The sequence below is a fragment of the Protopterus annectens genome, chromosome 7.part0 (assembly GCF_019279795.1).
Source record: "Protopterus annectens isolate FY-2018-M chromosome 7.part0, PAN1.0, whole genome shotgun sequence".
NCBI classification, from domain to species: Eukaryota; Metazoa; Chordata; order Ceratodontiformes; family Protopteridae; genus Protopterus; species Protopterus annectens.
Genome location: NC_056739.1, coordinates 1,659,892,040 through 1,659,907,580, shown reverse-complemented (window position 1 = coordinate 1,659,907,580; position 15,541 = coordinate 1,659,892,040). Strand labels below are relative to the sequence as shown.

At 44.3% G+C, this 15,541-nt stretch overlaps 1 pseudogene; it reads right to left on the bottom strand.

The window, feature by feature from the left end:
- Positions 1-14,830: 14,830 nt before the first annotated feature.
- LOC122807389 lies at positions 14,831-14,984 on the bottom strand (annotated as a pseudogene).
- Positions 14,985-15,541: the final 557 nt, after the last annotated feature.

The window sequence follows — 15,541 nt, the reverse complement described above, 5'->3', positions numbered from 1 at the left end:
AACAGCCTCCAACATACTCAGCCTGCCCTACACACGCGCAAACAGTGTTAAACATCTCCCAACACACTCTCACATGCTCAGACTGCCTTACACGCGTGTACACTGTCCTACTCGCGCTTCATGGCATGCACACGTGTGCATGCACGCCCAGCAAGAAACTTTGGTGTAAGTAACAGTGTACACCTTCCATTTCTTGACTTTCCATGACTTATCTAGTGGCACACCTCTTTCCATGATTTGTGCCTGTCATCTGTCATGTTACACTGGCCTCCAATGAACTGCATTTCTTTCTACCATTCCCCCCTGTGATGTCACCTATCTCCTACTCTATTCCTCCCCCTTATGTATCTCTTACACTACTCAGACTGTGCTCATTTGCTATGTGACTGTGAGATTCAGTATCCAAACCCTCATTTATATGAGATTGCCTACTAATGCTTAGTTACATGTCTTAGACTCAGCTTCCCCCGTTAGCAACCACTACACAGTGGCCATGTTAGTTTTGGTCTGCTGGTCCCTGCACTGTCATTCCATGTATTGCATGAAACCCACATTTGTGGGTTTATAACCTTCTTTTTTATGTTTATATACAGCGCAGCCTGTTTGCGCAGGGCTGTGCTGGGTTTAAACATCGTTGATCGCCGAAAAAAAATATATAATTTTATCATTTTGGCATCAGGTTGTATTGCCAATGGCCACATATTTGGCCATTGGCATGCTGCCTGAGTCATATGCAACCTTTTTTTGGAGCTGACATCGCTCCGTTGTGGAATTTGCAGAAATGTACTCAGTTGTCAACTGAGTACATTTCTGCAGCTAAAACGTCTCCTACATGGACTGGTTTCTGCTTTGTGGATCGCTAATATACCTCATTTGCATACCTTTCGGATGCAAGTGAGGTATTTAGCATGTCCACGCCCAGTCCATGTAAGAGACGTTTTAGCTGGTCTCTTACACGGAGCTTAGGGCTGTTCCTGGATCGCGAGGCTTGCATGGAGTGTTGCACGTCTCTTACACTCCGTGCAAGCCTTTGTGAATCCTGCCCATGGTCATTGCGCTTTTGGATGTGTTTAAAAAGCCTATTTCTAGTGTTTTTTTTTTTTTTGAATATCGCTTAGGTGTTCATAAATTCTATCTTTTAAAGACCTTTCGGTTTTACCAATATAGAAACAGGAACATTGGCAGCACAATGCTATATAAACTACCCTTTCCATTTTGCAATTAGATTTCTTAGAGTGGAAAATTGTTCCATAACCTACTACCTTTATCTTTTCTCTTTCCTTGATGTAAGAACAGTAGGAAGAAAAGCCACACTTAGACATACATTGGGTAGTTTTGTTGTTTCCGTTTTGCAATTACATTTCTTAAGGCAGAAAATTATTGCATAGTCTACTACCTTTATCTTTTCTCCTTTCTTGATGTGAGAACAGTAGGAACAAAAGTCACACATAGACATATGCTTGGAACTTGTGTTGTTTTTACTAAATACAATTTGATTTTCTAGATGGTTCTTCAAGTTACAATCCTTTCTTTAAGTAAGTAGTGGTTTAGTCCCTAGCTTTTCTGTGTTTAAGCCACACATGGAAAGAATTGTCCAGTAGTTGCCTAGTATCAATGGGACATCTGTAGCTTAATGATTGTATTTGAAAATGCACCCATGTTTAAATTTAGTGCTCTCCTAAAGTTAGTTTTTCAGTATAACATTACAACACCTAGTAAGAGAACATAAAGCCCATCCATCCTTTTTCATTTCACCTCCTGGGATATCCCTTCTAAAAACCGGAATAGGTAACCATGGTTAGTTAACATTTACATTAATGTTTTCCCTTCCTTTATGAAGGAGTCAATCCCAGAAACCATCCTAGCAAGGTCAACTAGCTGTCCCTTAACTAATGCCTTATTCTGGTATAAAGAGTGCCAGCTGTCAAAAATGAAGAAGGGAGTTTGAGTAGGTGGGTTTTCTGAATAAACCAGAGGTGAACCAATGGTTTGGAATGGTCTGTTCTCAGTTCCACATCACCACATCCACATCCACATCCACATCAGTTATAGTGAAACTCAAGTAGTGGGTGGTAATGTTACTAAAGGTAAACAAATTCATATAGCTTATACTCCCTATCATTCCAAAAGATAACTAGGTCATCAAGGTAACCACTGTACAAATTCCAACATTTACCAAATGGTGACTTAAACAAATAATTATGTTCCCAGTATGCTAGGATAATGTATGCAAAAATGGGGGCAAATGTGGCCCCATTGCTACACCATTTGTCTGCTTATAAACTGTCCCCTCAAACCATATGAAGTTAGTTTTTAGGACAATTTCCATAAGAGAAGTCACTGCCTGAACAGCCCTGTGTTCCAAATCAGTATGCTGACATATATACTGGTGGAACCAATCAATACCTGTGTCATGTGGTATAACTGAAAAGAGGTCTTTGGTGTCTGTAGTGACCAAAATTAATCTCTCAGCGTAAGTGTCTCTGTCGATCTTACTCAAAAAAGTCCCACAAATGTTTGTAAATGTGGGGTTCTTTGGTTCAAATACCTTTCAGTTTTGTGTCAATAAACTTTACTACTAAATGAGTTTTTGACCTTTTTGCAAATACTATTGGTCTTAGGGGTGGTTCTACCAAATTCTTATGAATCTTAGGAATCCTAAATAATGTTGGGATCTGTGGAAATTCATTTTTCATATAAACTTGTCAATGGTAATCAGTTCTTCGAATAGTAAATCATACAAAGATAGATCAAGTTTCCTCTGTGAATCATTCAACTAATTTCTAGAGCTCTCTTCATATTAGTCAGAAACCGTCATGGTCTCCATCCTGTTTGTGTATTTGATTTGGTCCATTACCACCATCCCACTGCCTTTATCAGACTTCATGCATTTGATAGTTTGGTTTGTATTAATTTCACTAAGCAATATCTGTTCCATTTCATCCAGGTTATTTTAAGTCAACCTCCTATTGCTTTTGAATACACAATTTTTTTCAAAAAGTGAATGAGTCGGATGTAAGGGGGTTAAAACACTAGGGTCTGTTTTTAATAAACTCAGTGTGGGGTCCGTGGAGAGCCTATAAGGAGTGTATTCACTTATGCAATACTGCTCATCTTATCACATGGCATCGCACAGCCTCAAGCAACCTTGTGCCATGAATATTAATGATGCGTGGCACTCATAAGCAATGTTTTATAACTTGCCCAGGTGTTACTGACCAAGAAACCTGTATACTGAATGGAGATCATTCCACACAACCTTTAGTGCCAGTAATGTGATCAAACAGTTCTGAAGGATATGAAGTATGGAACAGAAATATATGTCAAATATGACTGCAATCTTCAGTGATTTCGCAATAAACAAACATGTTACAAAGAACAGGCCAAAATATGGTGCAAATATCTTGACATTCTGCAAAACTGTGGACTGTCTGCCTTTTGTGTTTTAATTTCTTTTTGTTTTCTTTGTTTTTTTTTTTCCTGCTAGTGTTTGCACAATGCACCACTTGGCATTAACATGTTTAGCTGTGCTTACCTGGTTTGCACAAAGCACAGTAGCACACAAACTTGAGGAATGGACCATTCAGGTTTTAGACAGGACTCAGACAGCCAAACATATGGACCGGATGCATTCAATTAATAATACTGTGTGGCAGCCAAACATGGCGAGTGGCATTGCACTATGATTAACAACGACAACCTTACATTAACTACTAAGATAGCAGATATCATACCACTAATCCTGTGGAAGCAGATATTAAGTGTAGGTGTGGAGTGCAGATGGTATGGGGTTCTAGTACAGGGTGTGCACATTTTGTTTTACTCTTGTGAGATTGCAGATTATAGCAATTAAGTGCAGCATACACAACTGTTTTCTCAACCTTCTTGTGGCAATAGCTGTAAGTGTAGGATAACCACATGCATATTCCGCATTTACACAAGTGCCTACTGTATATACCAAATAATCTTGAAATTGCAGTGTTTGCCACTGTAGCGTGTCACTTAACATTATGTAAACATGGTACCCGGCATTGCGCACCCTAGCTTACCATGTTTGGGTGATGGCAAGTGATGGGCAACATTTTCACATGTTGCAAAACCAAAATGTGTGCACACTCAGTAAGCACAAGACAGGCAATAGGCAGGAAACAGCAGCATATAAAATGCAATTTGTGGGAAGGAAAATGCTCATTAGATGTTGAGACTGAACTAAGGCAGGCATGTCTGGAGTTACTGCAGAGGCTGTGCACTTTCAGACACAGCATTGGGGTCCAGGACTCCAAGATTTTTGTTGGACTCCTAGTTAAGGAGCATGGGCCCTGGCTGCTGCAACAGGTTGATTCTGGCTCAGACTATAAATCTGAAGCCTGGAATAGTGTTTCCAGGGTTAACCAGTATGACAGGTATCGCCCACACAGGTGACTAATGCAGACATCATTTCAATGACCTCCAGAGGAGGAAGTGGGACACCCTCGTCCTTTAGATTGGGGAATGTCAGGCAGGGGACATCCCCAGATGTGTAAGTATCAATTTCAATGAGTAATTTAAGATTTAAAAGCTGAATTTACTCAAGTCTGGTATTCACAGTGGTGTTCTGTTCTGTTTTTTCCAAACCTGCTGAGGAGAGAGAGAGACTCAAATGTTTAGTCCCATGCCACATGTCTAGTAAGGATGCGAGCAGCATGTGGCATATATGTATCAGGAAAGTTCTGTCTAAATAGCATAATAATAATAATAAAAATAATTTGTGTAGTAGTTTTGTAGCGTTAAAATTTAAGGACCACTTAGCTGTTATTTAATATAGTCGTATTAAACTGAGCATGGATATCCCAACTGTAAAAGAAACTATGCATGACTTAGTCTGTAGCACAAAGCAATGATGCCATATTCTCACATAACTATCTCTAAATTTTAGAAGGGAAGTATGCATGCAGTAGTCTTTAGGACAAAAGAACAGTACAGTATTTTACTGTAATCAGTTGTGGGTTCAAAAACCACACTTCCCAAATATACAATGCTGTTAGCTTTTCATCATTATTGGGATGTGACTTCATACATTTATACCAGTGGCAGAAATTACCTTCTGTAAACTGTAATCAGTATAATTGGAACACACATATCTGCAATATATGCACACATCAAGGATTAGTTGGCCTCTGTTATAAACTGGGTCATCTTAAAAATAAGGAAGAAACTTGTTAGGAGTTTGTAGCATTAAAAGTAAAGCTAACAGCATAGAGTCACATAATTTTATCAATTCTTTGTGTGTCACATACGAAGTTACTAATGTTCTTCCTTTTTTCTCGTTTTTGTGTTAATCCTTTTCTTTGTGTGTGTGTGTGTGTGTGTGTGTGTGTGTGTGTGTGTGTGTGTGTGTGTGTGTGTGTGTGTGTTTTTTGTTTTTTACATAGCACAGCAGGGTAGTACTTTTCCACTGGATCCACCTGCCTCCACTCCACCAGCTACAGCATTGCTGCCCAGCACATCTTGTGGAGTACCTAGTAGCACCTCTTCTGCTGCCCCTGCACTACTCGGCCCCTCAGGTTGTCCTGACCCAGAGGATAGGCCTATGGCTCCATCTGGGAGTAGTGGTAGAGGGAGTGAGTTTATCACCCGTGATGAACAGACAGGGATGGTGCATAGGATTGTGAGGTGCATTGTTGGTGCACACTTATGCCGGATAGCCTGCCTGCTCTTCAACCTTGTGCAGAACAACCCGTAGGAGGCATAGACATCAAGCACTGCAGCCAGTGGTGCAGTGAGGTGACAATGATGACAGTCCACTGGGTGAGGACTAGATTCTCACTGTTAACCACCTCAACATGCATGGGACAGAGATTTCCCATCCTTTCCCCATCCATGTTGTTCACCCACTTCATGTGCCCTTCACCATCCCTGTCCCTGGTCTATGGCTCCTGTAAGTTTCCTGCTAGCTGCCTAATCATGCCAGATCATGCATGCTCTCAGAGCCTCTCAGGGAAACTTCCCTTTGATCCTGTCTGGCCTGGCGGAACTTCCCTCAGCTACTAAAGGGCTGATCCATTCTCATAAAGTCTTCCAAGTCAATCTTGTTTCCAATCCAGACCGCTGTGATGGACTTTGAGATTTTTCTGGAACACTCATGGGTAAGGGGTGAAGCTGGAAACCGTCCACCCGAGAAGGATCCCTCCCCAACCAGCCAATTTCCACTTCTCTCTGCCTTCCGGACTTCTGTCACAGAGAGGGATATGGTTTGAATCCTCTCACCCAGGTGAGAGCTCTCCCGGCCTGGCAACTTTCTGCCTCTGTCGCTCTTCCAGAATTCCATCAAGACAGACCCCCCTCAAGGCTTCCACTTCTACCCAGCCAAGAGAGATCCTTTCCCACCTTACAGGTCTCCTGTAGGCTGTCTAATCATGATGGATTACGCATGCCCTCAGAGCCTCTCAGCAGAACCTCTATCTGATCCTTCACTGACTCATGGAACTCTGGTCAGCTTTGAGGCCTCAGTCTCTCATCAAGACTTCCATGATCCCAGGTCTCCCCTTTGTCCTGCACCTAGAGATTTCAAATTCACAGGGGAGATGGCCTTGGGTCCCCACATCCCTGCACCTTTAATGGCATGCCTCCATTTCTCTTCTCAACAGCATGAGGCTCTGACAAATGTGATTCACTTCGAGCCTCCTGGATCATGGCACCTTGCCTACTGGGTGGTGCTGTTCACAGAGTATCATCCCCCCAGTGCCAGGTGAAGGATGGGAGGCTGATATGACTCCCCTGGCCAGCCCCGGCTGTGAGATGTCACTGCAGCCCTATCTCTGCTTCCCTGGGGCTAGGGGGAGGGATAGTAGACCTGGCTTCCTTGGGCAGCCCTCAGCCCACCTGCACTGATGACCAACTCTCCAGATGGCACAAGGTGTGAGGCACCATTGCAGCCTCATCTTCCCTTCTCTGGGGGTCTGCTGGATTTGACATCTGGATCAGGCTTCTCGGCCCTCTCCCAAGAACCACAGACGCACTGCTGGATGGACCCTCCAGGGACGACCCTTAAACCTAGGTCCATGATCCTCATCCTCCTCTGAGCTTGCATGCATTTCAGCTATCTGGACAGAGATACCAGAGAGGCGACATGAAGGGATGATGACGGGACCTTCACCCGCATGAGAGGCCTCGACACCGGGGAGCACCAGGACTGCACTCTCTCCCTTCCATCCAGCTGGACCCAACTTCTGCCACTGAGCAAAAACCCACCAGCAATCTGAATGGGAGGGAGAAGGGGCTTGTGGTGGGCCGGATGAGGGTGGACCCCATCCCAGTGAGAGCATGGAGCCTGCCCCCCTGCCTGTGGCAAAAGCTTGGCTCAAGGCCTGACTTGCTCAGCTTTTTGCTGCTCTGTTATGTACAAAACCCTGACCCAGAATCAGGTCATCTATAAATAATTTAGCACCCGGGCATCCACAAATATATGGAGCACTGCTGGAAACAGGCAGCTCTTTTGTCTGTACTCAGACCCAGTGATGAGTGGCACTCCTCAACGACCTTGTGGCTGGCTTTTCCTGGCCAAACAGAGATCTGTAGTGCTGTGGTATCATTACTTTAAGGTGGGATTCTGACTTAGTGGCTTTCTGTCATAATCCTACAGATGGTAACTTCGCACTACTGCTCCTCAGTCAAGCGCATACACCAAATGTTTGAACCTGCAGTTGCTCTCATACTGAGCAGGATTAATATCGCAACAACACATCATTAGTAGGGTAAAACTAACCTGTCTCACGATGGTCCAAACCCAGTTCATATTCCCTATTAAGGGGTGAACAATCCAACGCTTGGTGAATTCTGCTTCTCAATGATAGGAAGAGCCAACATCGAAAGATCAGAAAATGACGTCATTATGAATGCTTTGCCACCACAAGCCATTTATCTCTGTGGTAACTTTTCTAACACCTCCTGCTTAAAACCCAACAACTCAGAAAGTCACGAGGCCCCACTTTTACAGTCTGTATTCATACTGAAAATCAAGATCAAGTGAGCTTTTGCTCTTCTGCTCCACAGGAGGATTCTGACCTCCCTGAGATCACCTTAGGACACCTGCATATCGATTTGACAGGTGTACTGCCCCAGTCTAACTCCCCACCTGACACTGTCCCAGAGTGGGTCACCGCCAGATACCCAGGCGCTTGGAGCCAGAAGTGAAACGCCCAGTGGGGCTCGACACATGCCTCACCAAGTAAGTGAAAAAATGACGAGCAGTGGTATTTTACTGGTGGCTGAGGCCTCCCACTTATTCTACACCTCTCATGTCTCTTCACAGTGCCTGACTAGAGTCAAGCTTATTAGGGTCTTCTTTCCCTGCTGATTCTACCAAGCCCATTCTCTTGGTTGTGGTTTCCCTAAATAGTAAGTAGTGATAGTGGGGATCTTGTTCATCCATTCATGTGTATCACTAATTAGATGAGGAGGCATTTGGCTGCATTAACTCATTCACTTCAATGAAGGTCAGGAAGTCTGAACTGGAACTTCCAATGGGCAGAGCCGAAGCTTTTTGACAGAATCAAATTATGTCCTTACATTTCAAACAAATGTTCATGTCTCTGGAATCATATGTGTTATGAAAGAGGTGGAAATGGCAAAATCTTCAGTGCAAATTATTTTTAAAGTGGCAGCATTCTTTAGATTCTAGATCTTTAACTGAATTTTCTGTCACAGTAAATACAGTAACTATTACATTTGTAATATTTTGTAAACAACTTGCAATATCTAAGCAACCACTAAAATCACACATATACTGTCAGAAGCATTTTATTCATCTAGCTGAGAGCTTTCATATGAGGCTAAGGAGTTCTGTCTGTGTTACTTGGTTGTTGAGATATCATTTTAACATTTTTTCTGAAAAAGGGTAATTGTGAGGTGGAGGTGAGGGATAAGTTAAGACTGGGTGGCAGTGAACAGTTACCAAATAGCTGGGTAACTACAGCAGAGCTAGTAAGGGAGACAGCTAGAAAGCTGCTTGGTGTGACATCTGGACAGAGGAAGGATGACAAGGAGACATGGTGGTGAAATGAGGAAGCACAGGAGAGTATACAGAGAAAGAAGATGGCAAAGAAAAAGTGGGATTGTCAGAGAGATAAAGAAAGTAGACAGGAGTATAAGGAGAAGAGATGCATGGCAAAGAGAGAGGTGGTGAAGGCTAAGGATAAGGCATATGAAGAGTTGTATGAAAGGTTGGACACTAAGGAGGGAGAAAATGACCTGTACCAATTGGCTAGACAGAGGGACCGAGCTATTAAAGATGTGCAGCAGGTAAAGGTGATAAAGAATAATGAGGGAAACATACTCACAAGCGAGGAGAGTGTGTTGAGCAGGTGGAAAGAGTATTTTGAGGGGTTGATGAATGAAGAGAATGAGAGAAGGTCGGATGATGTGGGGATAGTGAATCATGAAGTGCAATGGATTATCAAGGAGGAAGTAAGGATAGCTATGAAGAGGATGAAGAATGGAAAGGCTGTTGGTCCAGATGACATACCTGTGAAAGCATGGAGGTGTTTAAGTGAAATGGCAGTGGAGTTTTTAACCAGATTGTTTAATGAAATCTTGGAAAGTGAGAGGATGTCTGAGGAATAGAGAAAAAGTATTTTGGTACCGATTTTTAAGAATAAGGGTGATGTGCAGAGCTGTAGTAACTACAGAGGGATTAAATTAATCAGTCACAGCATGAAGTTATGGGAAAGAGTAGTGGAAGCTAGGTTAAGAAGGGAGGTGAGGATTAGTGATCAGCAGTATGGTTTCATGCCAGGAAAGACCACTACAGATTCGATGTTTCCTTTGAGAGTGTTGATGGAGAAGTGCAGAGAAGGTCAGAAGGAGTTGCACTGTGTTTTTGTAGACTTAGAGAAAGCATATGACAGGGTGCCTAGAGAGGAGTTGTGGTATTGTATGAGGAAGTGGGGAGTGTCAGAGAAGTATTTAAGAGTGGTATAGGATATGTACGAGGGTAGTGTGACAGCAGTGAGGTCTGCAGTGGGAGTGACAGATGCGTTTAAGGTGGAGGTGGGATTACATCAAGGATCAGCTCTGAGCCCTTTCTTATTTGCAAAGGCGATGGATAGGTGGACAGACAAGGTCAGACAGGAGTCCCCGTGGACTATGATGTTTGCAGATGACATTGTGATCTGTAGTGAGAGTATGGAGCAGGTGGATGAGACCTGGGAGAGATGGAGATATGCTCTAGAGAGAAGAGGAATCATGGTCAGCATGACTAAGACAGAATATATATGTGTGAATGAGAGGTAGGATAGAGGAATGGTGAGGATACAAGGAGTAGAGGTGGTGAAGGTGGATGAGTATAATTACTTGTGATCAATAGCTCAGAGTAATGGTGAGTGTGGACGAGAGGTGAAGAAGAGAGTACGGGCAGGATGGAGTGGGTGGAGAAGAGTGTCAGGAGTGATTTGTGACAGACAAGTACCAGTAAGAGTGAAAGGGAAGGTCTACAAGAGGGTAGTGAGACCAGCTATGTTATATGAATTGGAGACAGTGACATTGACAAAAAGGCAGGAGTCAGAGCTGGATATTGCAGAGTTAAAGATGTTACGATATGCACTGGGTGTGATGAGGATGGACAGGATCAGGAATAAGTATATTAGAGGGTCAGCCCAGGTTTGTAGGTTTGGAGACAAAGCCAGAGAGACAAGATTACATTGGTTTGGACATGTGCTGAGGAGGGATGCTGAGTATATTGGAAAAGGATGCTAAGGATGAAGCTACCAGGTAACAGGAAAAGAGGAAGGCCTAAGATAAGGTTTATGGATGTGGTGAGAGAGTACATGCAGGTGGTTGGTGTGACAGAGCAAGATGCAGAGGACAGGAAGAAATGGAAACAGATGATCCGCTGTGGTGACCTCTAATGGGAACAGCCAAAAGAAGATGATGATGATGATCTATATATAAATTAATATCATAAAAACAACAGTTAATATCTATTTACCTACATTAGACAGAGATCAAATATTAATGCAATTGAGTTTTCCATTGTGTAAGCTTTAAGAAGAAATAATTTAAAACCCTGTACAATGCATGGTTTTGGAATTATTGATGCAAATATAAAGAAGCAATACTTGATGACAAGAGGCATCAGTAGGAGTTAACTGCAGATGCACCTGGAGGCATAACTCAGATGTAATGAGTTAAGACAGTCATAGTTACTCCTGCTCTTTACCCACCCTTCATGGAATTTCTTCACTTTGACATTCAGAGCACTGGGCAGAAATCACATTATGTTAACACCCATCTCAGGCCTTCACAATACTTTGTTTTAATTAAACAGTCAGATTCCCCTGTTTGCACCAGTTCTAAGTCAGCTGCTATCTGCCGGATGATGTGGGATGCTGGTCAGGACCATTACCCACCACAGTCGAGGCAATCCCCAGGATGGGCCCGGCCCATGTCCAGAGTTGCTGTCGGCATCCCTCCCAGCCCCACCCATTTGAAGGGGGTATAGCAAGGGGGAAACACCTTGTCAAGCCACAGAATGCACCCAGCACTGCTCAACAGCCAAGCATGACTGACCCAGCCCTTAGAGCCACTTCTTATTCCAAAGTTGCAGATCTCTCTTGCCAACTTCCCTTACCTACATTGACCTAACATGCCAGAGACTGTTCACATTGGAGACCAGCTGTGGATATGGTTACAGCCTCTCAACAAGACGTATACCCTTTCCCCTGCATTTTCAAGGCCAGCAAGAGCTCACCTGATGCTGACGGAGCTGCAAGGCTTTCCAGAGATTGGGCTCCTCTCTTGGGGTAAACCCATTTTAGGGTTCCCTGCCCTTTATAAAGAAATGAAAACACTCCCAGGGGCCTTCCACCAACTTTGCCAGGATCATTTGCATCACTGCAATTGAAGTCATGAGGCACCTGACTCCTTTGCTTCTAATTTGTGGATTTTAATTTGACTCCCTTTTGAGAAGGCAAGGGCAATGGAGGACATTGCTCATCCCTTCAGAACAGTACTCGCCTATTTCTCAGGACCGACTAACCCATGTTCAACTGCTGTTCACATGGAAACCTTCTCCAGTTCAGCCTTTAAAGCACTTTTTTGAATATTTGTGACTACCACCAAGATTTGCACCCATGGTATCTCCACTCAGGCCCTTGTCCTGGGCTTCAGTGCCGTTGTAGTTGCCATCCTACTCATAGTGACATAACCCTCAGATCACAGTGCTGGTGATGGCTGGGTATGGACCTGATGCTCCAGCTCTATCTTTTTTCAAGGCTAGTTAATTTGGCAGGTAAGTTGTTACACACTCCTTAGTGGATTCCAACTTCTATGACCACCATCTTGCTTTCAATATTAACCAGCCTTAAACTAGTATTTGGTTCATTCCACAGCGCCAGTTCTGCTTACCAAAAGTGGCCCACTAGGCACTCACATTCCATGCTTGGGTCAAAGCCAGCAAGTTGGGGTTCTTACCAATTTAAAAATTGAGAAGAGTTTGAGATCTTTTCGGCACCAAGATCTCTAATCATTTGCTTTACTAGATAAAACTGTATCTGCCAAGTGCCAGCTATCCTCAGGAAAACTTCAGAGGGAACCAGCTACTAGATGATTTGATTAGTCTTTCGCTCCTATACCCAGGTTGGATGATCAATTTTCAAGTCAGGACCACTAAACTTCTGGCTTCACCCTGCCCAGGCATAGTTAACCATCTTTCAAATCCCACCAGGTATGGTCATGCTCCACCACCCCAAAAGCACATGTGAGACTGGCCAGTGGGATCTCAACTCAGCTGGTGCATGCCAGCCCTCACTCTCATTGCAGGGTTAGGTCTCCTGCATACCCTCAGACTCAAGCACCTGTTAGATTCCTTGGTCCATGTTTCAAGGTGGGGTAGGTGGGTCACTGACAATGCTGTGTACCCTGGGAACCCAAGGTGAGCCCTCTGGCCTGGCAGTGGGATGTAGTCAGGCTGCACTGAGGACAGTCTAGCCCAGTTGACAGTCCCATCTGGAGCCAGGAACCCCCGATCCCTGTTGTGAGGGCGGGAGTGGGTGCAGTGGCAGTCATTTCCCATGGTATCTACTTCTAAATACCATAATTTCAGAATCCCGAAGGTCAAAACACCAAGACCAGAATGCAGAAATTTGAAAATACTGAATGTTTAAAACACCAGTACTCAAAAGATTGAAATTTCAGTTTGCAAAGTGTCAAATGTCTGAAAGTTAGTGATGATTTTGCAATACCAGTAGTACCATAGGAAATCCTTATTTACTGTTTGTAAATTTATATACGAAGCATATCAACAAATATGGAGGATGTTTTCTACATACCCATCATATAGAGGATTTGAGTACTGTACTATAAGGTAAGAAAAAGGCATATGCCCTTTTCCCCACTGTATTGTGATCCTGGAGTTGGTATATACATATATATATATATATATATATATATATATATATATATATATATATATATATATATATATATATATACATAGTTGGGGGTGTGGGGTGCACAGCTCCACAGTTAGGTGGGTTTTAATAGCCCAGTTTGCAGAGAGAAGGTAGTAAGTACATATTTAATTTTTTACAAGGAGTTCTTGTTTGTTTTCAGACGTATACAGTACTGTTTTTTTTTTTGTATAGTGCTGCTTTGGTGTAAGGAGTTGTATATAAGGTCTGCATGTTTGAATTCAGTATTTTGGGTGTCGATGTCTTAACCTATCAGTATTTTAAGATTTTGACATTCTGGTCTTGGTGTTTTGGTCTTCAGGATTCTGAAATTACAGTATTTAAAATTAGATCTCTCCCATAACCCAGGGGCATGGTGAGAGCTGATGCTGCGGGGTGTAACTCTCCCACCTGGGATGGGGAGCCATCTTCTATGTGGCATTCCTGGCTGACCCAGAGCTGGAAACAGCCAACCGACAGAGAACGAATGCACATGACAGCAGCCAGCATGCACAGGGCCAGTCCCCTACCGTCACGTAGGAGATCTGTCTCTCCCAGGCAATTGACATGGCCTCTGAGTTGAATCCTCCAGGTGGATCACACAGACCCCACAAGTTTACCTCTGAATGGTTTCACACCCTCTTGAACTCTCTCTTCAAAGTTCTTTTCAACTTTCTCTTACAGTACTTGTCTGCTATCAGTCTTGTGCCACTGTTTAGCCTTAGATGGACTTCACCACCTGCTTTGGGCTGCATTCACAAACAACCTCACTTGGGGAAGACTTGATCCCAGAGTACTGGGGGCCACCACTGGCCATACACCATCTGTGGCCTGCGCCTTGATCACAAGGACTTGGGGCCCATGAACAGCACTGGAGATATGGACTTCCATCACCCTGGTATGGATTCGGCACTGGGCTGTTCCCTCTTCACTCGCTGTCATTAAGAGAATCCTAGTTAGTTTCTTTTCTTCTGCTTCATAATATCCTTAAATTCGGTGGGTTGCCACATCTGATCTGAGGTTGCATTCCGAGCATGGTCACAGAGGGTGTGTGGCAGGAGTTGTGGGGATGGACAGCCCCTCACCTGACCTGCACCCACTCCCCTATCACTGGACTATAAGCCCTTCTGCTGCCCCAGTGTGCAGGAACCAGGTGGATGCACATTAGGCTGCACCCCTGTGAGGGAAGCCTAGTGGTGGTGCCACCAACAACCTCCAGGGTGGGCTGGACACATGTCTTCACCCTCCAGTCCACAGCACTGTTGAACATCTTGTCTAGGGGTGGCTTAGGCAATCTCCTCTATCCATGTCTCAACCTGGAGGTGATAGGGAGCCTGCTTTAGGCTCCCTTGATGCCCCAGCCATGCTGGGAGGTAGGACACACCTGGAGACAATGGAAGGCACAACGACCCTCAGACAGGCACAACCCCAGGAGTAACCTGGGGCCGCAAAGTGTGTTTGAAGTGTTGATGATCAGTGTGTCCCACAATTCATATTAGTTCTCACAGCTAGCTGTGCTTTTCATCAACACACAAGCCAAGTAATCCACCACTAAGAGTTGTACCAGTCTTACTCAGTTGCTATCGACACTGCTGCTGACATGATGTTGCACCAAGATATTAGCTGGTGAGGTTTCATGGCCCTCATTGTGGGTGCCCAGATTGGGGTTACTGGCCCCAGGCTGTGGGGCAGCAGGGAGTCCAGTGGTGGCTGGCACATGGCTGATCCTGTAGGTCTTTGAACAGATGACCTGCAGGGAATGGGGCATCCTCTTCCAATACCCATGGCTACCACTGAAGGGAGTGGACATTGATGTATGTCCCCACTTGTGGCCCCACATGTCAGGAGGTGAAAGTATAATGTCCTCTGCTAGGATGTCACCTATTCCCCCTCCCCCATGGGGTGTCCTTCACCACCAGGGCACACTCAGCCTTAACCGCTGCCAGGACACCCCATCCATGGCTGTCCCCTTGGGGCAGCGGAGTAGTGCCTGGAACAGCCGTGCCTCCCACCATGCAGATGAGACCCCCTCCCGCTGTAGGAAGGTGAACAGGAAAGATGGCACCCCCACTTCTCGGTCGTCCTTTCCATCTAGGAGTCACAAGATCAGTCCCAAT